We start from the raw sequence: 26,347 nt of genomic DNA on the forward strand, positions 1-26,347 counted from the left end.
ATTAAGACACATGTGTGCGTCTTGGGCCAGATCCCCAGCAGGGGGCATGTGAGAGGCAACCACACACGTGTTTCTCTCCCTCTCTCCTTTCTCCTCTTTCTAAAAATAAATAAATATTTTTTAAAAAAATAAAAGTTGCAGGTTTCTTTATAACATCAATCCTGCATTTTTCATCATAATAAAGAGATATTTAAAACTCAAGTTAAGTTTAATATACACAAAGCTATATGTTGGTACTGAGATTAAATTTGATCATCATAGGTTTGATCTAATATTCTAGTAATATTTTGTATTTTAATCATATAAATATCAACAATAATGATGATGCTTATCCTATTTTACCATATGTTATTTTATCAAAAATATAGTTTCTTTAAAATATATTGTAGAATTGTCCTGAAAACACTAAATAAATATCACATTTATGAAAACTTCAGACATAACACTATATGGGCAATTGAAAATGCTAGTGCTATTTATATTCACTTAATAAAGTTATTAGTGCTAGTCTATCAAAATAAAATAGGTGAGCTAAAATATAGGGATATAGAACTTAAATATACATAGCAGATTATTAAAATAAAGGAAAATATTAATTCAGAATTTATGATATGCATTAACACCTGTATGTTGTAATCTATTAATAATAAACTTAAGAAAAAATATATTACTTTTTTTTTTACATAATGCTGTGGGTCATGAAAACAATAGTACATTTTCTAAAAAATGAACAAAGAGTTTTAAGGGTTGTATATAGAAATAAAAGAAATTGCCAATTGTTTCTCTATTTTTATTACTATAACCAACCACACAATAATGTCAACAAAATTAGAAACTTAAATGTATTTCTCTCAAAAGTAATAAACAGCAATTTTACTGGTATTATCCACTCTAACTACAATAGAACCTTGGTTTAACTTCTGCCTCTTCTCTTACTTCCTTTTCTTCATCAATTCTTCATTTTCATCTGAAATTCTCAATTAGAGACGTTTCTTACTCCCTACAGCTGATGCAGAGCTATGGCACTTCCTAGACCTTTGATTTTAAATACATAAATGATTCAAAAATGTATATCTTCAGAAAAGACTTATCTCCTAACTAATGGACATCAACATTTTCATGTCTATTAACTGAAATGCTGATTCTCTTTCCCCAAAACCCATTATTCTTGCTCACGTATCTCAATAGAATATAACTTGACTCAGTCTTCTATCATTTTTATTTTTGAGAGTTATTGTCACCTAAAATATTACATATTTGTATGTTGGTTTGTCCAATTCCACCATACCTTAGAACCTACAAGGGAGCCTAAAGCACATCTCTGGAAAGAATGGGAATGAGAATGAGAATGGACAAGAATGCTGATTGGACTTTAACAATACAGACTTCAATAAAATAAAATACTATACAATATTAATTTTCTGTGTTGCTGTAACAAATTGCTATAGAAATATCAATTAAACATATTTTTTTTAAATCTTGTAATTCTATAGGATAGAATTTGACATAGGTTATACTTAGACTAAAATCAGATGTTGTGAGGGCAGCATTTCATTTCCTGGAGGTCTTAAGGGAAAATCTGTTTTCTTGTCCTTTCCAGTTTCTGAGAACACCCACATTCCTTAGTTTGTAGCCCTTTTTCCCAATCTCCAAATCCAACAACATTGTACTTTTTAAAAAAATCATTCTTCTTTAGTCATATTTTTTTCTGGGTCTCTTCTTCTACCTCCTTGTTGCAATATTAAGGCTCTTGTCATCACATTTTGTGTACCTAGATATTAAGATATAATCACCGTATATGCAAACTTAATTCCATCTGCAACCCTAATTCTCTTTTACTATGAAACCTAGCATCTGTACGTATTCTAGGAATTAGAATGTGGACATCTTTCAGAGAGACATTTCTGCCTACTACAAATATCCAAGAACCTGATCATCGTGTAAACAAAAGTTTCAGAAATACTTCTGAGAAGTTAAAAGAGAGTTCATTTGGTATGATTTGAAGATTAGGGAGCATAATCTTTAATATGAACTGAAGACACTCTCCAAAGTGGGGAAGATACGGAAGGGTTTTTAAAGATACATGTTGCAAGAAGGTGACCAACAGAGAGATGAGTTGGTAGGAAAATAGGGTCATAAACTTAGATCTCACATTTTCTTATTGGAGGGACAACTGAACCTTCAATGTTCAGCTGACTCAGTGGTCAGCGAGTAGGGTTGTGAGATAAGAACAATGAATAACATATGATTAAGCATTTATAAATGTCCTAGTTTCAGTTTGGTAGTCGTAAGTCTAGGAGTCATCTTATATTTTTAAAGAGTTTTTTGAGGCAGGAAACAAGGTTGCTTAGACATAGTTCAAAGGTCATTGTGTCTTTTTAAAAATATTTCAAAGTTTTGAGAAATCCAGAGGGCAAGGCGCTGAAATTTTTAGTTTGTAAACATTTTTTGAAGTCTATGAGAAAAGAACTAAAAATAGAAAAAACGGGAACCAGAAAGTAAAAGGTCAATGACAGGAAACAAAATTTTACAAACACTAAACTAATGAAGAAGTTTAACATCAGAGCAGTCATTTCAATGATTAAGGAAAACTTATCTCCTTTATGTTCTTTAGCTTATAAGAAAAATTAACTATGATAATACTATGTACTCATTAGGCCAGGTAAAGTATTTAATGGGGAATTTTAAGTGGAATTTTATGATACAGTTGAAGTATGAAAACATCATAAAACAATATTTTGAGCCAGCTGTATTTCTTTTATACAACCTGGTAAATTGTTATCATTATGTTAATTGTTACCACAAATTTCTACCAAATAAATGGGACAGTAGTAGGGCGAGTAGGTTTCTAGATTAGTTTTTAGGCTTTTTTCTATTTTGGGAATTGCCTTCAGAAGACCTTCATAAAATTCAATATCATGATAATTCTTACTATGCAAAGGACAAAAAGAAAGGGAAAAAAGGGGGGATAGAAGCAGTGTGGACATTAAGGATTATACCAGGAACCTGGGTTCAGAGCTGATTTGACCTGTGTCCTACAAATGCCCTCTCAAAGCCACCAGCTTGAGCAGGATAATAGGCTTTTGTATTTCCTGCTAAGGACCAAAATAAATAGAATTAATGTTAAATTAAAAATCTAAAATGAATAGTTTTAATTCTATTGAGTCCCTAAAGATGTTTCCAAAAATTTGTAAGATTATTTTTAACTTAAAAAATAATTCAGCTGAAGAGTTTCACTTTTGTTGAACACACTACAAAGTCTACATAGTTTGATATCGTTGGGGGTATCACTGGCAAAAAATTAATAAGCTCATTTTAATCCAGCTCTATGAATATGATGAGATGTTTAGAAAAAGTAATTTCCTGAATCAAATTCATTCTCGGAATTTCCTAAACTGTCACTGATTATGGAAAGGAAAGGTTACTTCTATTCAAGTCAGACATGACCTGAAGAAACAGCTGACAAACTTCAATTACCTTAATAGCATCTGTCCAGTGCTTCTTGGTTTTTCTTCTTCCTTCTCTGTCTAGTACACTTCATTCTAATTATGAAATCTATCCTTTGAGGATGACATTTTTTCCTTGGCATCTGTGAAGAATTGAAATTCATTTCGAGAGCTAAGAATGCCTAGAAGTCATAGGGAGGTTTATATAACAAGTTAGGTGTTTTGTCATTTCCTCTGTTATTTATTATTTTGCCCTTATCTACCTGGGTAGAATAAAGTACGTTGCTTCTAGCCTTTTCAACTACAATAAAAATGAATACAGCTTTTAAATAATATGTTCCCTAAAATCATGTTAGAATAGATTTGTTTTTTGTTTGTTTATTTGTTCAGATCAGGAGGGAGTTATTGGTATTATTTTGTGTTTGTTAAGCAAAACATAAATCAAATGAAAATAGCAGGAAATCACAAATTGACTTTAGAACTTTAATATGAGCACCCAGTCAAAATAATTACATTTAGGGAGCATCTAGATTTATCCAAGTATAATTATTTGTCTGTGACATGCTTATATGTGATAGATATTTTTTCAGTTGATATATTATATTTTATACATGTAGTACTTTATAAATTCTTAATAACTAAGTAGATAAATTTTTATATTTACAGCTCATTTACTTATATTTTGTCTTAACACTATCTCTAATAGTTAATCAGAGTACATGGGTTAGTCCTATAATAGTTTTTTTCTTTTTAAAAACTTCATTTATTTGTTTTGAGAGAGCGGGGAAGGGAAGGAGAAAGAAAGGGAGAGAAACATCAATGTGTGATTGCCTCTCATGCACCCCTTACTGGGGACCTGGCCTACAACCCAGGCATGTGCCCTGACTGGGAGTTGAACTGGTGGCCCTTTGGTTTTGCAGGTCGTCACTCAATCCACTGAGCCACACCAGCCAGGGCAATCCTATAATAGTCTTAAAAGAGTTCTTTAATCTTTCCCTTTTCTAGGTCTAAGATGCAGGATTGCAAATGATATCAAGAAAAATTCAGAGCACTAGTAATGTGATAGATACAAGACATATTTCTTTAGAGAGGAATGTCTTATGGGGCCCAGAAGAGTTCTGTCATTACTCTCTCACAAGGGTTTGTATTTATAACCAAGAAAAATGACAATAAACTTCTACCTTTTCTTTTTTACAAATACAAAATAATTCTGTATTATTTCCCTTTTATTCCAAAAGTAAACTTAGAATTTGTTTTCATATTACACATACATACAAAAGCAACATTTCAATAAAAGCCACTGATGAGCGATTTCATGTAATGTTCTTTGTCTGAAAGTCCTTTCTAGGTAGTAAACATAATGATCAGATAGACGGATTTCTGCACACTCCCTTGGTGACTATTCCCTGGTATTCAAAGGATTGTGGTACTCCTAACCAATTGATCTTGTGGTACTTGACTTAGGGACCAGCAGCTCTCTCCCCGATCCCCTCATTAGCTATCTAAAAGCTTTTCCTGCAAGCTTTTCATGCCCATCCAAGAGGGCTAAAATAATCATTATTACATATCACATTGACTTGGTTACACATGTCTTTAAACTAGTTTGCATTCTGGAGACTTTCAAATCAGATTTTAATTAGTCACTGGAATGCTACGACCTCCTGAGTGATTGTTTCAACCTATCTCATCTTCCCCCATGAGTCTCTTTCTTACCTTTCAATTTGAAACAGTTTAATGATATAATACGTATACCTCTCCATTCTTTACTTCTGTTCTCTCCACATTATATTTTTGGGTTCTATTACACAAAGAATGAAAGAAGTTTTACAGTTACTAGCAACCTTCTTCTCCAAATTTTATAATCTTTGTTATTTTTAGGGAATTATATTCACTCTTCAGAGAAGAGCTGATAATATTCTCTTCATTCTTTGTCTTAATATAAATTAATAAAATTTGTTTTAATAGCAAATCACTAAAACTCTTTTATCTAAAATACTTAATATAATAAGTTTCTTTATGTGATGCACATAATTTAACATGTTTCCAGGGAGTGCACACAGGTATCTTACACATAGGTCAAGAGATTACTTTGAAAAGCAAAATTCACTTTGCCCTACTACTCAGAATCTTTTTAGGTCATTTAGAAACTGTAAAAATTTGAACTTTATTTAAAAAATGTTTCAATAATGCAAAGATCATATTACCTCTGAATTTAAACAAAATAAATAAAACACTGGACCCATTATGTTTATATTGATGAAACATCCAACTTCTGAAACCATTCAGATGAGGACAGGAAAAGGTAGAGAAGACCCTGAGTAAATAATATCTATTCATTAGGGATTTTTAAAACTGAAGTATAAAATATATAAAGATGAATGTTGTAGATACAGATCTTATAAATATCATGTTATTAACAATGATACAGATATAAGTATATAAGTTTAGGAGAAAATAGCATACATATGCATATCGGCATAGATGTATACTGAGAAAGTTGTGAGGGAGGAAGAAGCTTTATCTTCAGTGTTCTTTTGGCTGGTCTAACAATTAAATCTACATGAGACAGATTAACAAGAGCAAATAACCAAAGTTAATTGCACTTGTACATGTGTGAATTATACATATATGAAAGTCGGAGACCCTCCCACATACATGAGAGGTCAAAGACATAAAGGCAAAATGATAAACATATATATGGAATTTTTAGCTAAAGATGAGGTCAGGTGCTTTTGGACTTCAGAGCATCAGAGGGAAGGAAGGCCATTGTAAGACAATAGGAAGAGCGGATATTCAGTAGGCATTTGCCTTGCCATACAGATAGATTTTTTAAAGGTTATCTCTGATTATATCTGTTATGGGCAAGGTCTCTAATTTAAATTCTTCTGATAGTAAAGGCAAGAGTTGGGGGGTCAGACAGGTTTCCTGAGCTCTCAGGTTCTCCATTGATTTAGCTCAAACTAGTCTGCACACCACAGGGTTATATCTTGGGATGACTCATTCTTAACCCCTACAGAGTAATTAGGTTAGAATTATGCAGGAATATTTTAGATTCAGAAGGAAAAAAGAAAACAAGAAAGAGCAAAAAGGAAAGGAAAAGGACAAAAAATGTGTATGCTAATCTAAACTACATTGGGGGAAAACATAATTTTCCCTCTACCTTTCTATGCTTTGTGGCTCAGATCACCTTGTAATCAAAGATTAAAATGAGGAAAACAAATAGAAGTTGATTCACATGATTTTCTCCTGTAACACAGGAGATACCCAGAAAAACTTAGTAAAATTTTGTTAAATGACCCAAACCGCCATGAAAAATACCATCCTCAACTCAAGACATAAATATCTTGAAGACCAGTTAAGGGAGGTTATTAGGAAAAGCACAATAAACAAGGGTAAGCTGGTTATGCAAATTTAAGTCTTTTTTCTTCATTGATGAGGGTTTCTGGTGCTCATCTTTATCTTCCTGGTGAGAGAAACGCCCTTAATTTTTCTATAAATGTAAATTTCCCTTACAAAAGGCTAGCCTCTACTGTTTCAAAGATTCTCTTTTGTCTTCATTTTTGCCAAAAAAAAAAAAAAATCAGCTTAAAATGACATTTATGCAGAAGAGTTATACTTTGGATAGTGAGCTCTGCAACCCTTCAACCCAATAAACTTATACATGAAGATGTATAAGCAAAGTGTTGAGACTTGCTACAACACAGCCTGGCTATGTGAAGGCCGGCAGGAGTGTGCTTTTGCAGTATACTGAGTGTAAGAACAGCAATCCTAGAGGCCACCTTCTGTAGTCAGAATCAAGACTCCATTTATAGCATACAGTATTTGCTAATATAATTTTGGGCCAGTTACTCAATCTCTTTGTGTTTCATTTTCTTCATACAATGGATTGTGAGAGCACATTTCTTACACAGGAATATGAGGAGAATTAAATATGTGTAATGCTAAGTCTGTTCTTAGCCTTACGGGCACACCCTCAGAACTGTCTGCATTAGCTCACCTTTCACTTGAGTCTCATCCACTTTATGACCCTTTAAAGCATGTAACATCTCTGTGTAGTTATACCTTTGCAAGCTATTCATCTAGAACCCATGGGGGACCAAATATTGTATTATTCAAAATTCACTAAAGGTTTCATTTAACATTTAGCAATATTAATATTAAATTATGTAGAATAAATGATTTCATTTCTTAAATTGAGGTGACATTGGTTAATACAATTATATAGGTTTCAGGTGTAAAATTTTATAAAACATGATTTGTATACTGTCTCGTGTGTTCACCATCCCAAGTGAAGTCTCCTTCCATCACCATTTATCTCCCTTACACCCTCTTCTACCTACGCCCATGTCCCTTTCCACTCTGGTGATCACCATAGTGTTGTCAGAGTCTATGAGTTTGCTTTTTTATTTCCTTCATTCCTTCACCTTTATAACCCAACGTTCTTTCTAAAATAAACTCTTCTCAAATGATATTAAGAGAAAGGCAAATGCCATATAATTTCACCTATAAGCAGAATCTAAAGAACAAACTAAATGAACAAAGAAAACTGAAACAGACGTACAGACACACAGAATAGACTGGTGGTTATCAGAGGCGATGGGGTTCAGGGACTTGGGTGAAAGAGAGGAAGGGATTAAGAGGTACAAATTAGTAGTTACAAAATAGTCATGGAAATGTAAAGTACAGCATAGAGAATATAGTCAATAATATTACAATAACTATGTATAGAACCAGTTGGGTACTGGAAATATCAGGGGGCCACTTTGTAAAATATATGGTTATCTAATCACTACACTGTACACTTGAAACTAATACTAAATAATATTGAAAGTAAACTGCAATTGAAAAATAAAAAAAGAAACTACAATTTTTAGTGAAATGAAACATTTTAATAATAGTTTTAACATTGTTGGTTTTATGTTATTATATCCCAAATTGATAGTTTAATGTTATATATTTTAAAATATTTTTTGAAAGAGGCTTAAAATGGTCAGAATCAGCATGAACTACTGTTATATAGAGTAATTATTTCTAGGTTCAAACCTGATTTTATAAGTGTTTCTTTTACATTCTCTCTTTGCCTGTATCCTTTAAGATGAATAATGCTTTCTCTAAGGCAACAATTCTACTTCTAAAGCCTAATAGACCTTTCTCTTTACTTTGTACTCTTTGTTAAAGCCTTTATAATGGAGAATGCCTTTCTTTGTGTCCAGCATTTTCCCTTATCTGAAGAGAAGGCTGCCTTCTGGCAGTCCCTTTAAGTTCCAGGAGGTTACTATAACCTTGTTTGTGATTAGGTTACCAGCAATCTGCTACTTTCCTGCATAATGCATTTCTAAAACACTAATGAAAGAAAAATGAACCAAACAATGACTCTTCTTAGGCTTTGGTAGGATGGCAGATGGATCTTTTGGTTCTCAGAGAGAAAAACAAGTATAATATCTCATTTTCAGTTCATATTGCTTTGGAATATTGTATGTGCTTTTATTTGAGTTTTGTCTTTTTTTTCCCCTGATTACTTTAGGACACCAGTGGACTAGCTTAAAAGGAATGCCAAATTAAAGCTACTAGATGGCCAGAGTTGTTAAAACTATTGATTTATATTTTTGACAGGATTTTTTAGTTTGCAGATTTACTTTACTATTTGTATCATCACTGCTTAACCTTCCAAAATGTTTTTCCACTATTTGGTAAGAGTTAAAGAACAAAGTGCAATAAAATATACAAAGAATTTAACAGATCACTGCTCTGCCAAAAATGTCAAAACATGCATGTGACTGGTTTATAGTGAAGAAGAGCAGAATATATGACCTCAAAATATGCCTCTTTAAATAAGGATTATTTTGAGCTGGTTATTTATAAGAAACAGGAGACAAAGTGAAAGCTCTGAAAACCAAAAGGTTATCCTTTTGTAAAAAACATTTACTTGTATAGAGGAAGTCATTACTTGTAAAGATGTCTCCCTCTCTGTACAAAAAAGAGGAGGATGACCAAATACTAGAAACTCTTATCAAGTGGAAGGCAGCTACTTAAATCTGAATAACAACCATACCCTTCTTTACTATGCTTTGCCTGATAATGTCCCATAACTGGCAAACACACTTCTCCCAACATCTTTTCATATCTTTTGCTGGACACGGTACTTAAGGTGGTGGATTGGCCATTTTGGTAGGTTAATTAATTATGTTTGGTATATCCCATGAATATAGGAGGTATACATGTTATTAAACTTGTGTATATTTCTTTTGTTAATCTTTTTTTTTTTTTTTAATGATGAGGGGCTCTGAATCAAGAACCTAGAATGGTAGAGGGAAAGTATTTTTACCCCTGCAGATGTCCCATCAAGCTAGTACTCAAAATATTAGTTTTCCAGTTGATGCATTGATATTTAGGTTATGAACATGAAATGTTGATAAGTGCATGCTCACATTCTGCATGTAGAATAACACTACCACTTGTCAGTTATAGGGGACAATAAAACAAAGTAAACTTTCTTGGGACAGAATGAAGATTCCTTCAATGTAGAAAATGAGCTTGAATTTTATGGGACAGTAGAAGTAGTTGAAGAAATCTACAAATTGTTTATAGAGAATATCTGTTTTCCCAACTATATTATGTAGAATGTGAGAAATTTAATTTGGTTTATTGTTGTTGTTGTTGTTAACATTTTATAAACAGAAGAATTCAAGTGAAGATGGCAATGGGATAAATAAGTATGGATTTAAAGTTGCATATAATGTACCAAGAGACTAAAATGTTCCGAGGACTCTGGCATTGTATATTGTTAGTCACTAGCTCTGTAGTTCACCAGTGACCCACAGAAGACAGAAAAGGTATGGAATGATAATTGTAGATAGGGATTTAAAATACTTTCTCCTCACATTAAAGATTATGTGTTGTTCTTGTGCTCTAGGTTAATAATTGGGGAAAAATGGAAAATTGGGAAAAAATTAAAAAATATACTAGCACAATGAAAGTAGTCTATACATAGGCATACCTTAGAGATATTGTAGGTATGGTTCCAGATCACTGCAATAAAACAAGCATCACAATAAAGTGAGTACCATGAATATTTTGGTTTCCCACTGAATACAGAAGTTATGTTTATAATATACTCTAGTCTATTCAGTATGCAATAGCATGTCTAAAAATGTACATACCTTAATTTAAAATATTTTATTATTAAAATGCTAATAATCATCTGAAACTTCAATGAGTCATACATAGCCTTTTGTTTATGCTGGTGCAGGGTCTTGACTCCATGCTGATGGCCACTGACTGACTAAGCAGTGGTTGTAGCACTTGCTTTAAATGAGACAACAATGAAGTTCGCCATGTAGATTGTTTCTTCCTCTCAGAACCATTGCTCTATAGCATGCAATGCTGTTTGATAACAGTTCACTCACAGAACTTCTTTCTAAATTGGAGTCAGTTTTCTCAAATCCCAGTGCTGATTTATCAACTAAGTTTATGTAATATTCTAAATAATTTTCTTGTCATTTTTATAATCTTTATATCATCTTCACCAGGAGTAGATTCTATCTCATAAAACAACTTTCTTTGCTCATCCATAAGAGGCAACTCATCATCTGTTAAATTTTACCATGGGATTGCAGCAAGCCAGTCACACCTTCAGGCTCTATTACTCATTCTAGTTCTCTTGCTATTTCCACCACATCTGCAGTTACTTCCTCCACTGAAGTCTTGAATCCATTAAAGTCATCCATGAGGCTTGGAATTAACTTCTTTTAAACTCTTGTTACTGTTGATATTTTGACCTCTTCCCATGAATCACTAATGTTCTTAATGGCATCTAAAATGGTGAATCCTCTCCAGAAGGTTTTAAATTTACTGTATCAAAACATACCAGAGGAATCACTATCTATGGCATCTACAGCTTTATAAAGTGGTTTTCTTAAATAATAAGACATTAAAGTAGAAATTACTCCTGATCTATGGGCTGTATGATGGGTGTTGTGTTATAACATATGTTATATGCATATGTAATAGTCATAAAAATAACCTTAATCTCATTGTACATCTCCATCAGAGCTCTTGGGTGACCAGTCACATTGCTAGTGAGCACTAATATTTTGAATTTTTTTTCTGAACAATAAGTTCGATAGTGGACTTAAAACACCCAATAAACATGTTATAAACAGATAAACAAAAACAGATATGCTGTCATCAAGGCTTTATTGTTTCATTTATAGAGCACAGGTATATTAAATTTAATATAATTTTTAAGGGTCCTGGGATTTTTGGAATAGTAAATGAGAATTGACTTCAGTTTAAAGTTAGCTGCATAAGCCCCTAACAAGAGAATCAGCCTGTCTTTGAAGATTTGAAGCCAGGTATTGACTTCTTCTGTCTAGTAATGGTCATCCTAAATGACATCTTTCAATAGAAGGTTGTTCCATCTATACTGAAAATCTGTTGTTTAGTGTGGTTACTTTCATTAATTATTTTAGCTAGATCTTCTAAATAACTTGTTGCATCTTCCACATTGATTAGCACTTGCTGCTTTACCTTGTACTTTTATATAATGGAGATGCCTTTTTCCTCCAACCTCATGAACCAACCTATGCTAGTTTCAAACTTTTCTTCTACAGCTTCTTCACCTCTCTCAGACTTTATAGAATTGAAGAAAGTAAGGGCCTTGCTGTGAATAAGGCGTTGGCTTCAGGGAATGTTGTGGCCAGTCTGATTCTGTATTCAGAACACTAAAACTTTCTCCATATCAATGATGAGGCTCTTCTGTATTCTTGAGATACATGTGTTCTCTGAAGTGGCACTTTTACTTATCTTGGAGAACTTTACTTTTTCATCCACCTTGTGTAACTGTTTGGTACAAGGGGGTTAGTTTTTGGCCTGCCTTATCTTTCAACATGCTTTCATCATTCTAAGTTTAATAATTTTTAGCTTTTTATTTTCAGTGAGAGATGTATTACTCTACCTTTCATTTGAACACTTAGAGACCATTATAGGGGTGTTAATTGGCCTAATTTCAGTATCGTTGTTTCTCAAGGAATCCAATGGCCTGAGGAGAGGGAGAGAGACAGGATGGTAAAGCACTTAGAAGACATACAACATTTATTAAGTTTGCTATCTTATATGGATGAATTTTGTGGTGCCCCTAAATAATTGCAAGAGTAAATCAAAGTTCACTGATCACAGATCATCATAACAAATAGAAAAATAAATAAAAAGTTCAGAATATGTGAGAATTACCAAAATATGATATGTGGATACAGAGTGGGCAAATGCTTTTGGAAAAATTGTGCTGATAGACTTGGTTGATGCAGGATTTCAGAAAACTTCAATTTGTAAAAACTCAATGTGTGCAGAGAACAGTAAAAGCAAAGTGCAATAAAATGAGGTACGTCTCCATTGTGAATGCAGTAATATAATTTAAAATATATTTAAATGTACTGTTTTTTGTCTCTTCCTTTGGTGCTTGATTCAGAGTTTCAGAGAAGTCATTCATGCAAAAGATGTTAGTACCAAGTCATTAATACAAAAGAGGAGCTGATAGTAAGAGCTACGATTTCTTAATAGCAACATTTTTTAAATTAATGTGTTATGTTGAACTGTAATAATTAGATCACAAACATTAAGTACAGAAAACATGATGTATGATTTTGACACAGCTAAAGGTGAGTTCTCTGACAAGTTAATTCCATCAGGGGATGTACTGTACATTTCTCATAAACCATTTCCAATTCTGTAATTCCAAGATTTTCTGAAAAAGTACTGAAATTCCAAAGTTATTGCAATGAAGAGTGTTCATAGAAATGTGATTTGCATATTGAAGGAGTTCAAAACAAGCTACCCAAAATATGCTACTTTGTCACGTGCATTATTTTGATCTGAAGGCAATCAAGGTACAGCAGACTCAGGTGAAACTTTTACTTCTTCCTTAATTGCCTCAAAGAATTTAGATAGGGGGCCTGAACCAGGAATAAGAGATTTTCCAGAGAGTACTTTTTTTATTTGAAAGACTTATCAGCATGGCAGGGCAAATATCTAATTACCAAAACATGTGCCTTTCATATCTCCTGTGAATTACACTCCTCCCTTTTGACGCCAGGCCCCTATCCCATTCCTTAACTCAGATGGCATGGCATATAAGCCTCAATTGCCAAATTTACTTCTGAGTTTCACGTCTCTGTGGGATTCTGTATGTACATAATTAAATTTGTTTTTCTCCTGTTAATCTGTTTTATGTCATTTTTATTGTTAGACCAGCTAAAGGCCCTAAAACTGTAAAAGAAATAAATGTCCTACCTTACAATACACTTAAAAATTATATTTTATTTTAATTACTTAGAGAATAATTTATAAAGTCAAACCAAACAAAGTTTTACAATAGAAACTGTACACAAACACTATATTGGCAATGGGGTTATAATACCAGCTTAGACAAGTAAGTGTATGCTGTTAGGGAGCTTAATGTCTGCAAATGTATGAAAAAAATAAATAAAAGTAAATACAAGATTAAAACAAGTCAAACTTTTTTTTATTATTAAATGTTATTGTTGTTCATTTACAGTTGTCCCTATTTCCCCCCATTACTCTCCCCTGCCCTGCCCACCACCCCCCACACTTAATTCCCCGCCCCCGCGTTGTCTTTGTCCAAGGGTTCTTTATACATGTTCCTTGACTTAACCCTTCCCTTTCTGTTCCCCATTATCCCTCTTCCCCCTCCCTTCTGGTCACTCTCAGTTTGTTCTTTATTTCCAAGTCCCTGATTCTATTTTGATTGCTTATTTATTTTGTTTATTAGTATCCACTTATAGGCGAAGTCATATGGCATTTGTCTTTTACCAACAGGTTTATTTCACTTAGCATGATATTCTCCAGTTCCATCCATGCTGTTGGGAAAGGTAAGTGTTCCACTTTCTTTCTGCTGTGTAGTATCCCATTGTGTAAATGTACCACAGTTTTTTGAACCACTCATTTACTAATGGACCCTTAGGCTGTTTCCACCACTTGGCTATTGTAAATAAAACTGCCATGAACATTGGGGTGTGTAGATTCTTTTGAACTGGTAATTCGGGATTTTTAGGGTATACTTCCAGCAGTGGAATTACCAGATCAAAAGGCAGTTCCATTTTTAGTACTTTGAGGAAATTCCATACTCTTTTCCACAGTGGCTGCACCAGTCTGCATTCCCACCAACAGTGTACAACGGTTCCCCTTTCTCCACTACCTTGCCAGCACTCATTGTGTGTTGACTTGTTTTCGATAGCTACTCTGACCACTGTGAATTAGTATCTCATTGTAGTTTTACATGTCTTTGATGGCTGGTGATGCTAAGCATCCTTTCATATGTCTCTGGGCCCTCTGTATGTCCTCCTTAGAGAAGTGTCTGTTCAGGTCCTATATCCATTTTTTAATTGGATTGTTTGTATTCCTGGTGTGGAGTTCTTTATATGTTTTGGAGATCAAATTCTTGTCTGAGTTACATTGGCAAATATATTTTCCCATATGGTTGGTTCCTTTTTCATTTTGTTGATGTTTCTTTAGCCATGTGGAAACTTCTTAATTGATGTGATCCAATTTGTTTATTCTTTCCTTTATGTCCCTTGCTCTAGGGGACATAACAGTGAAAACATTGCTGTTTGGAATATATGAAATTTTCCTGCCTTTGTTCTCTACTAGGACTTTTATGGTGTCTTGACTTATATTTAAGTCTTTATCCACCTTGAGTTCATTTTCGTGTATGGTGTCAGTTGGTAGTTGAGTTTCATTTTTTTGCATGTAGCTGTCCAAATCTCACAACATGATTTGTTGGAGAAGTTTTACTCCATTATGTTCATGCCCCCTTTATCGAATATTAATTGACCATAGAGACATAGGTTTATTTCTGGACTCTCTACTCTGTTCCAGTGATCTATGTGTCTCTTCTTAAGCCAGTACCAGACTGCTCTGATTACCATGGCCTTGTAACAGAGTTTGATACTAGGTATTGTGATCTCTCCTACTTTGTCCTTCCTTCTCAAATTTGCTGAGGCTTTTCAGGGTTGTTTAGGGTTCCATATAAATTTTTGAAATCTTTGTTCTATATTTGTTAAAGATATCATTGGTATTTTAATAGGGATTGCATTGAATCTATAAATCACTTTGGGTAATATGGACATTTTGATGATGTTAATTCTTCCAATCCATGAACATAGTTTATGCTTCCATTTATTTGTGTCTTCCTTAAGTTCTTTCTTAGCATTGTGTAGTTTTCTGAATACAAATTTTTTATATCCTTGGTAAGATTTATTATTAGGTACTTTGTTTTTCTTGTTGCTATAGCAAATAGGATTTTTTCCTAATTTCTGTTTCTGATATGTCATTGTTGGTGTTTAAGAATGCCTTCAATTTCTGAATATTGACTTTGTATCCTGCCTTTTTGCCAAATTCACTGATTAGGTAAAGTAGTTTTTTTCTGGAGTCTATAGGGTTTTCTATGTACACTATCATGTCATCTGCAAACAATGACAGTTTTACTTTCTCCTTTCCAATTTGGATGCCTTTTATTTCTTTTTCTTGTCTGACCGCTGTGGCTAAGACTTCCAATACTATGGTGAACAGAAGTAGTGGAAGCAGAGCAGACAACCTTGCCTTATTCCTGATCTTAGTGGGAAAGCTTTTAGATTTTGCCTGTTGAGTATGGTGTTAGCTGTAGGTCTTTCATATATGTCCTTTATTATATTGAGGTATGTTCCCTCTACTCTCACTTTGATGAGTGTTGTTATCACAAATAGATGCTTTACTTTATCAAATGCTTTTCTGCCTCTATTAATATGATCATGTGATTTTTTCTTTCCTTTTGTTTATGTGATATGTTTATTGATTTGCAAACATTGTGCCATTCTGGCTTCCCCAGGATGAATCCCACTTGATCATGGTGTATGATCTTTTTAATGTATTTCTGAATTCAGTTTGTTAATATTTTATTGAGGATTTTAGCATCTCGTTCATGAGCAATATTGGCCCCAAATTTTTTTTCTTTATTGTCTTTATCTGGTTTTGGGATTAGGATGATGCTGGCCTCATAAAAAGAGTTTGGGAGTCTTCTCTCTTCTTGTATTTTTGTGAATAGTTTGGGAGGGATTGGGGTTAATTCTTCCTTAAATATTTTGTAAAATTCTCCTGAGTAACTGTCTGGTCCAGAGCTTTATTTTACTGGGAGTTTTTTGATTATTGTTTCAATTTCACTAGCTATTTTCAGTCTGTTCAGGCTTTCTGCTTCTTTTTAATTCAGTTTTGAAAGAATATATATTTCTATAAAGTTGTCCATTTCACTCATGCTTTCAAATTTTGGGGCTTATAGTTGTTTGTAGTGATTTCTTACAATACTTTGTATTTCTGGGGTATCAGTTGTAATTTCTCCTCTTTCATTTCTGATTTTATTTATTTGGGTCCTCTCTCTTTTATTCTTGATGAGTCTCATTAAAGATGTATGAATTTTGTTTTTCTTTTCAAAGAACCATCTCCTGGATTTATTGATCTTTTGAATTTTTCTTTCAGACTCTATTTCATATCATTCTCCTCTGATCTGGATTATTTCCTTCCTTCTATTCACTCTGATCTTTGCTGTTGTTCCTCTGGTTCTTGTAGATGTAGGGTTAGGTTGTTTATTTGAAATGTTTTATCTTTTTTAGGTAGGCTTGTATCACTTGAACTTCCCTCCTAGGACTGCCTTTGCTGTGTCTCATAGGTTTTGAACTGTTGCATGTTCATTTTCATTTGTTTCAAGAAACTTTTTGATTTCTCTCTTGATCTCATTATTAACACATTTATTGTTTAATAGCATACTATTCAGTCTCCATGAATTTGAATGTTTTTGAGTTTTTGTTTTTGTTTTTTTTTTTTTGAAGTCAGTTTCTAGTTTCAAGCCCTTGTGGTCCCAAAATAATCTTGATATGATTTCAATTTTGTTGAATTTTTGAGGTTTGTTTTATGTCTTATCATGTGGTCTATCTTTGAAAATGTTCCATACGTATTTGAAAAGAATATGTATTTTGTTTCTTTGGGAAGAAAGGTTCTATATATATGTTAAGTCCATTTGATCTAGTGCCTCATTCAGTTCCACAATATCCTTGTTCATATTTCGTTTGGAAGAGCTATTCATTGTTGACAGTGTGGTGTTAAAATCCCTTAGAATCAGTGTGTTGCTGTGTCTATCTTTCTTGAAGTCCTCCAAGATTTTCCTTATATATTTGGATGCTCCTATCATGGGTACATATAAGTTTACAATGTTTATGTCTTCTTGATGGATTCTTTCTTTGAATAATATTAAATGTCTTTCTGGGTCTCTTTATGGTCTTTGTTTTGAAATCTATTTTGTCTGATATAAGTATTGCTACTGCAGCTTTTTTTCCTGTCCATTTGCTTGGAATATTTTTTTTTCCAACCCTTCACTTTCAGTTTGTGTGGTTCTTTTTTCCTGAGGTGGGTGTCTTGTAGGGGCATATATATGGGCCATGTTTTCTTTTCCATTCAGCTACCTTACGTCTTTTGATTGGAACATTTAATCCATTTACATTTAAGTTTATTATTGCTAGGTACTTTTTCATTTTTCCCCTTTGTATGAGTGTCTCTCTCTCTCTTTTTTTTTTCCATTTTCTTAAAGCAGTCCCTTTAGCATGTATTGTAATACTTGTTCAGTGGGGGTGCATTCTTTTAGCTTTCTTTTGTCTGGGAGACTTCTTATTTTGCTTTCCATTTTAAATGAGAACTTTGCTTGGTAGAGTAGTTTTGTTTGCAGGCCTTTGCTTTTCATTTCCTGGAATATTTCTTGCCATTCCCTTCTGGCTTATAGTGTTTCTGTTGAGAAACAGCTGCTAGCCTTGTTGGAGCTCCCTTGTATGTTACTTCCTGTTTCTCCTTTGTTGCCCTTAATGTTCTCTCTTTGTCTTTGAATTTTGCTCTTTCAATTATGTTGTGTATTGGAGTGAGCCTCTTTGGGTTGATCTTGTTTGGGACCTCCAAATTCTCTGGTTCAGCTCACTCCTCCAGCTCACTGGTTCAATCTTCTGCTTCATCTAGACTGTTTTTGATACCTTCTACTGTGTTCTTCAATTCACAAATTATATTATTCATTTCTTCCCAGCTCTTGTTGATAGTTTCTATGTCCTTTTTCATGCTGATGTAATTTGCAGTAAATTCATTGTAGCTTCCCTGTAGTTTTTTTTAGAATTCTCAAGGAGCTCATTGAGCTTCCTTATAACCATTTGTTTGAAATAAATATCTGAAAGTGTACTTACCTCTATTTATTTAGCACTCTTTATGGAGATTCATCCTTTTCTTTCAATTGGGGGTTGTTTCTTTGTCTTCCCATTTTTTGGGAGACTCTTCTTATTCACTTCAGCTTCTTAAATTGGTCTGTTTTGACTCCCTGTCTTTATGGTGTGAACTTCTATGGTATGAGACCTGTGTGATTCAGTGGTGCAGTTTCCTTAAACTTTGATTTTGAACCAAACTTTGGTTTCAAACTTTGGTTTTGAACAAAAGTAAAAAATTAGACAATATGTGTACTAGTAAAATATTATCTCATTTAGTCTTTCCAATAGCAATGTAAAGTTATAAATGAACTTACATTGTTCATATGTTTAAAAAATGAATATACCAGAAACTAGACAGTTTACTTGATTTGAATACAACTGTTCAGTTAATTAGCAATCAGTAATTCATGTTTGATAATCCAAAATGTATATATTTTTTATTACTTTTGCTTTCTATTTAGAAACAAAATTTGTTGCAATTTCATATACCTATTTACATTTTTATTCATTATACTAGCTTTACCTCATTGGTTAAGTGAATAATAACCAAACTTTTATATATAAAATACAATGTTTTCTTAAAATGTATCCAAAGAAGCTATTTATTTTATTATTTTATTGATGTGAATTATGCCATAGGCATTTATTATACTCTTTTAGATTTCTAAAATTAAAAATTTGAAACCATATTTTTGAAATTAACAATATGATATTTAGAAGGATTAACTAAATTTATATATGATACAGAATTTCTGAAGTTAAAATGTCTCCATGAATTTGAATGATCGAGCAGCTGAACAGTACATGTTACTGCAAAATTTTTTACATACTAGGTGATTTCTATATTACACAGAAATAAAAATGGTTTAGAAATGTGTGTGTGTTTGTGTGTGTGTGTAACTCTAATTAGAATTCTAAGAGTACTCAGGTAATTGTGGGGAAGTCATTGAAACAATAAAGAAGAATCAACTTTGCTAAAATATTGCATATGTATAGTTATAGTTTTCTACATTAGTCTTTTATTTTGGTAATAATTGGTTATATTTAACATCTAAATATTTACTTTTATTTCTACTGTGGGTAGGTTCTTAAAATAACCAAAGTTGTTTTTGTTGCTTCTAATTAGTGTATACTAGTTTAATATCAATACATTTATTAATGTAGTTTTATTGCTACAGGACGAACGTTGGCTGCTGTGTAGTGAAAATTCACAAAGACAAGTCTGGCTTTTGCCCTTGATTATTGTGGGGTAATCTCTAGATCCCTGAAAGGTTTTGCTTAATGGGATTGTCTTTTTCCTGTAGATTGTGACTACCAGATTATCTAATAGTGTGAATTTATGTTGAATTAAATATCAAAACATAACTCTTGACATCCAGAAAAACTGATGACTAGAGGTATTTACCCAGTCTCCGCAAGAGCATGGAGACTAAAGTCAGCCATGTGAACAGTGTATGATTGATTCTCAATAAAAGCTATTTGCATCAAAGCCTAGTTTGAGTTTCTCTAGTTTGCAGTACTTTGTGAGTGTTGTCACACATCATGGACAGAAAGAAGTAATATCATCTGTAGCTGTAGAGGAAGAGTATGATCAGAAACTTTATATTTGGACCCTTTCTGGACTCAGGCCTATGCACCTTTTCTTTTGGCTGGTGTAGGGCACGTGGAGGCAGTCTGGCTTCCTCTCCCAGATTCATGGGTAACTGGAGGGAGCAGCTCCTCACAACTTTGAAGAAGTCTGATAAAACAGTGTTCCCACAGCCTTGAGCCCAGGTCTCACGGCCTTGAGCCTGGATGTGATAAACTGCCTTATAGCATTGAGTAGGCTCGCATGAGCAGCTCATGATAGTTACTTCACCTTTCTGGCCTGTTGACTGCTTTGTTTGGGGCTAGTATTTAAGGGGTAGGAGATTTGGACGAGGAGGGGAGTCGGAACACAGACTTGGACACGGACTAGTGGCATGTGTGACTCCTTCCATATGAGCTCATAGCCTGTGTGCGGAGACATGCAGGCTTTGTGGTCTGTGTGATTGCTCCGGCCAGGGCTTGTGCCTCTGTGACTCTCTCAAATAAAGGCATGTCAAGCATCCCCAAGGCTCCATGCATCTTCCGTCTACCTGAGCCCCGAGCAGACCTGTCCGGCCTAGAGAGGTTGCAACACAGCTGGGTTGAATTTATATCCTTTCCCCATAATAAACTATAACTATGAGTATAACAGTTTTCTTTGCATTCTGTGAGAATATTTAGCAAATAATTAAAACTGAGGGAGATTTTAGAAACACTCTGAAATGGCAAATGATCTTGTAAGTGTCAAGTGAGGGCAGTCTTACGGGCAGTGTGGCCTCAACCTTTGCAATTTGGCTAATTTTTGTTGACTCCCAATATAGGAAATGGAAGTATAATCATTTCTCCAGATGAGCTGGAAGCTTAAGTTCAGTAATTTTGTATGGTGAAATTGGATCTTAAACTGACTGATTAAAAAGAAATATAGACTTTATTAGTAAAATTTATGATGTTTAGTATTTATATGAATTTAAAGAATATAAGATATTTTATGAATTCATTGGGTAGAATCTAGATCCTTTTAAGACTATAACATCAATTTTGAGGAGTTCAACTTAAAATACCATTGATGAAAAATTAAAGGATAATCTAAAATATTGAAGTAATTTTGATGCTGTACAATAACTTAGATTTTTGTGCTCAAAATTAATCTTCGTCAAATTATTTATGTGACTTTTTTACAAATCTTTTGCATATTATTTTGTACTAAATTATCAAAAAAAACTAAGAAAATATTATATTCACTACGTACCTTATAGGCCTCTTTTCCAATAATTATTGTATCAATACTGTGAGAGTTAATACTCTCTTCAATATTTAGATCTCAGAATAGACTCAAAGGAGTATGGAATTTGACTAAATCCATATAACTTGTAAGTGGCAGACCTAGGATTTATATCGTCAGTATGACATCAGAGCACTTAAAGGAATTTTTACATCATTTTGATAATCCAATCTAATTATAAATTTCTTAGTTATTGCCTGTTTGTACTAAGTTGTATCCTCTGCATTTGAACCTTCTTTTCTTTATCTGGGCTAGACACCCAGACACATTTCCCAAATTGCCTTAATATCAATTTAAAATTATATTTTTAAATGAAAGATACTGCATGAAATAGAAAAATAGAAAAAGGAAGCAAAAACCATTATTTCCTCCTTCAAATAACTATGGGTTGGTCCACAGGAAAAGATTTTACAATGATTAATGGTAAATTCTCTGTAAATCATCTGCTTTTGTGATGCAGCTAGCTGAGATCATTGTGACAACTTTCTGATTTCTTAAGAGCAAACAATGGTTTTCCCAAATCTTTGATTCCCTCTGACCTTCCAGTAGTTCAAGTGCCTAATTTGCTATACAAAATTCATTCTTAATAAAAAAAAATATGGGCAGATTTATTCAATACTGATCAAACTATAACAAAAGTATGTGGAAAACCTAACACTGTATTTTTTTAATTGTGTCTCTTTTAAGTGACTTTATAAAGTAAGAAATAGATTATGACCAGCCGGTCTTGACAAACTTTGCCAACTCAATTACATCATAATTTGAATAATTCTGGCTTCATAAACATTACAGTAATAGAACTTTTTTAAGAATGACAGACTTTTGGGGTTATTAGATACCTAGGTTGTCAAAATCTAAACCTAATGAATAACTGTTTTCTAAGTTATCATTGACAAATATCCATACAAATTCTACTTTAACATTTTTAATAATCTATTCATTTTGAATCTATATCGGATAGTTTAATACAAGATGCCTTAAATGCCAGTCTAGAAATCATTCATTTTACATATTGTCTTAAATATCTATTTGACTATTTGATAACACATTACTTACTGTTAGAAGTAGACATAAACAAAGAATCAGAGGGCATTAAGTACAATCCAGACTAGACATAAATTTCCTCATACACTCTGATTTTCTAAGAATGTTGTTACTCTGATTACCCTACTTTGTTTCTTCTAAGTAGCTTTATCTGGATTAGTAACAACAATACAGAGGCAAACAAACAAAAAGAAAACTAGAGGAGAAATTGAAGATGGTTCTGCCAAAAACATTTTCACAGGGACTGACAAGATAATTTAGATCTTCCAAATCTACTTTAGATGAAATCAGACTGATGCACTGTATTGTCAGTAGCCTAGCATTCATCAACACAGCAGATACTTTAATAACAATAGCAGTATCTATCATCAACAGATATTTTTGTCATTAAATAAGCAGTTCTATTTCTATTAATAGCAAAAATAGAGAGTAAATTGAAATTTGTCTGAATATTTTTTTCATGACCAATACTGTCATTTTTAATTGAGATATACCTGGAAGGATTTTTGCCCTCTTTAACATTTTATTTTTTGTCTCAAACTGAGAGTGGCAACTTCTAATGTATGAGAAACCATAGAGCCATTATTAAGAAACATCTGTGATCTTACATTATTATTTTCTTCAGTTGGAGTCTAGCCAATATAGGCACAAAATCTTGGGGATTCTAAGACTAACAAAGCAGATACCAACAAAACCAGTGGGAAAGCAATTTGTTGTCGCATGTAACAATTGTAACAAAGGAATGTTAGAGAGAAAAGAATCACCTACTTGCTCTAACTTTAAGAGATTAAAGTTATATTCACTATCTCTATTTCTTTATGTCATGTTCACTATTTCACACTCAGTAAACTAGTATCTTAACCTAACCTAGTAACTTGCTACATTCTTATTTCAAATTGCTTCCCCCTGCTGAACCATTTTTAAAAAAATTAAATTTATCAGGATGACATTACATAATAAGATTATATAGGTTTCAAGGGTACATTTCTATCGTGACTTGTGTTTTATACTATGTACCCACCACCCAAAGCCGAATTATCTTTTGTTATTATGTATTTAATTCCCTTTGCCCTTTACTACCTCCCCATTCCCCTTCCATACTGCTGTTTGTGTCTATGAGCTTTGTGTTTTTTCCTTGTTTATTTATTTGTTGCTTTAAGTTTTATACCCCACATGTGAGTGAAATCACATGGTTCTTAACTTCATCTGTCTGACTTATTTCGCTTTACATGATATTCTCAAAGGTCGTTCATGTTGTCACAAATGACAGTCTTTCATCTTTTTTATGGCTAAGTAGTATTCCATTATACATACATACCATATCTTCTTTGTTCAAACCCCTATTGAAGGACACTGGTTGTTTCCATGTCTTCGCGACCATGTATATTGCCACAATGGACATACTGGTGCATATATCTTTGTGAATATGTGTTTTTAAATTTTCAGATAGATACACAGAGAGGGGTTGCTGGGTAATATGGTAACTCTTTTCTTAATTTTTTGAGAAACATCTACACTGTTTTCCATAGCAGCTGTACCAGTTTACATTTCTTCCAGCGGTAAATGAGGCATAGCTAAATTTAACAATTCACCAATGGCCTTCCAAATGCAACACTGATTTGAGTTTTTGTGTTATAAAGGCACATTGAACTCTCACTGTTCTTTACATTAATCACATCATTTATTTTGTTTGACTTTTTATCCCTAAGGCATATTTTTCATAGTGCATTTCTGTAGATTTTTATATATTTCTGTTGTTTAGCCTTACTAAACACCAAAATACACCACTGAAAAATATTGGTAATAATTTTGTCATTCAAGCTATTTTCCAAATATTTCTGGTATCTTCCTCTTCTGTGGACATGGTTGGATGGTATTTGATGGCTTTTTTTGACTATCTTAAAAAAAAACAATAACCCCAAAAACCTTTATTGAATTCATTGAGGTGACAATGATTAATAACATAATATAGGTTTCAGATGTAAAATTCTATAATATATTATCTGTATATTGTATTGAGTATTCACTACCCAAAGCCAAGCCTCCTTCCATCATCATTTGTCCCCCTTATACTCTCTTCTACCTCCCTCAACCCTCCTCTCAGCTTGGCAATCACCATACTATTATATGTGTTTATGAGATTTTTTCTTAATCCATTCATCTTTTTCACCCAGCCCCCCAAACCCGATCCCCTTGGATAGCTGTCAGTTTTTTCTCTGCATATATGATTCTTTATTTTGTTTGTTATTTCATTTCATTCATTATATTCCAAAATTCCACATACAGGTGAAATCATATGACATTTGTCTTCCTCTGACTGGCTCATTTCACTTAGTATAATACTCTCCAGGTCCATGTATGTTGTCATAAAAGACAAGATTTCCTTCTTTTTTATGGGTGAGTAATATTCCATTGTATGAATGTACCACAGCATTTTAATCCAGTCATAAACTGATGGGCTTTTGGGCTACTTCCAAATCCCTTTGACTATTTTAATGGCTGTGATGAGGAGAAACAGGATTCCTTGGAATACTCAGGCATTTAATTGCTGCTGTGATACCCTGCAGTGCTCTTTTCTTTCTAACATAATAACAAGTAATATTTAAGATGAGCAAAGCCCTCAAAGACACAAGATGGACATAGAGTATGAGGGAATAAGTACTGAAATTGAAAAAAATATATAATTTTATAAACATAATATATGTAAATTTTTATGTGTATTAAATATGTGATATTTACATAAACTATATGTGTAAATGTATAAAATCAGTGATGTTACACTTTCATTAACACTGTCCTCAGAATTATAGCTTTCTCATTTTCTGATTACTGAAGAATTTCAGAGTTTTTCCCAGTATTTCATTTATTTAGTTTGGTACTATCCAACATTCATTGCCAATTCTGCATTATTTAAATAGTTCTGTGTAATAAGTTACATCAAAACTTAGCAGCTAAAAAGCACACTTTTTTTTGCAATTAATATTAATCAGCTATCTGGTTCAGCTTATTTGAATGTTTCTGGCTCAAGAATTCTGTCAGGTTGGGCTGTGATTTCTTTTGCAGTCCCTAGTGTAAGGATGGAAATACTTTTCCAAGTTGATCTATGTGGTTATTTGCATGCCACAGTACTGTCACATGATTCTCTGCAAAGCTGCCTTACAACACAGCAGCTGGCTTCTGTCAGGGTGGGTGACCCAGACTGAGCTAGAGAGCATGTGCAAGGTGAAAGCTGTAGTCTTCTGGTAACGTAACATTGGAAGTAGCATACAACACAGCATCATGTCTATCATATTCTGTAAGTTAAAAGGGTATCAGTAAGTTCAGTCCATATCCAGGAGAGAGGATTACACAAACGCATAAGATTAGGAGTTGAAGATCACTGGAAGACATCTTAAAGGTTACCTTCCACAATTTTATCATAATTTTGATTATAAACAGTTTATAAAACAGTTATGGGAGTATTGTGATCTTAAAAGTATTTTTCCTTCCATCTAAAGGTAAGGATTAATAAGTAAGGAAACTATGTTTTAAATTTTCTGTTATTTCCTAGTTCATTACAAAATACTCTGGAACTATTCTTAAGATTATAAAACTCTAAAATCCCTTTTTTCCATGCTTTCATATTATGCTGTTGATCTGGACCACAAGCACTGTTTTATGGTATACTCTCTCCCTTTCCAGAAAATAGATTTCACCAGGAGCTTCTTCTTATTATGTGGAAAATGTGC

The sequence above is a fragment of the Pteronotus mesoamericanus genome, unplaced genomic scaffold, assembly GCF_021234165.1.
Source record: "Pteronotus mesoamericanus isolate MK-2021 breed Mesoamerican mustached bat unplaced genomic scaffold, CSHL_Meso_final contig_94, whole genome shotgun sequence".
Lineage (NCBI taxonomy): Eukaryota > Metazoa > Chordata > Mammalia > Chiroptera > Mormoopidae > Pteronotus > Pteronotus mesoamericanus.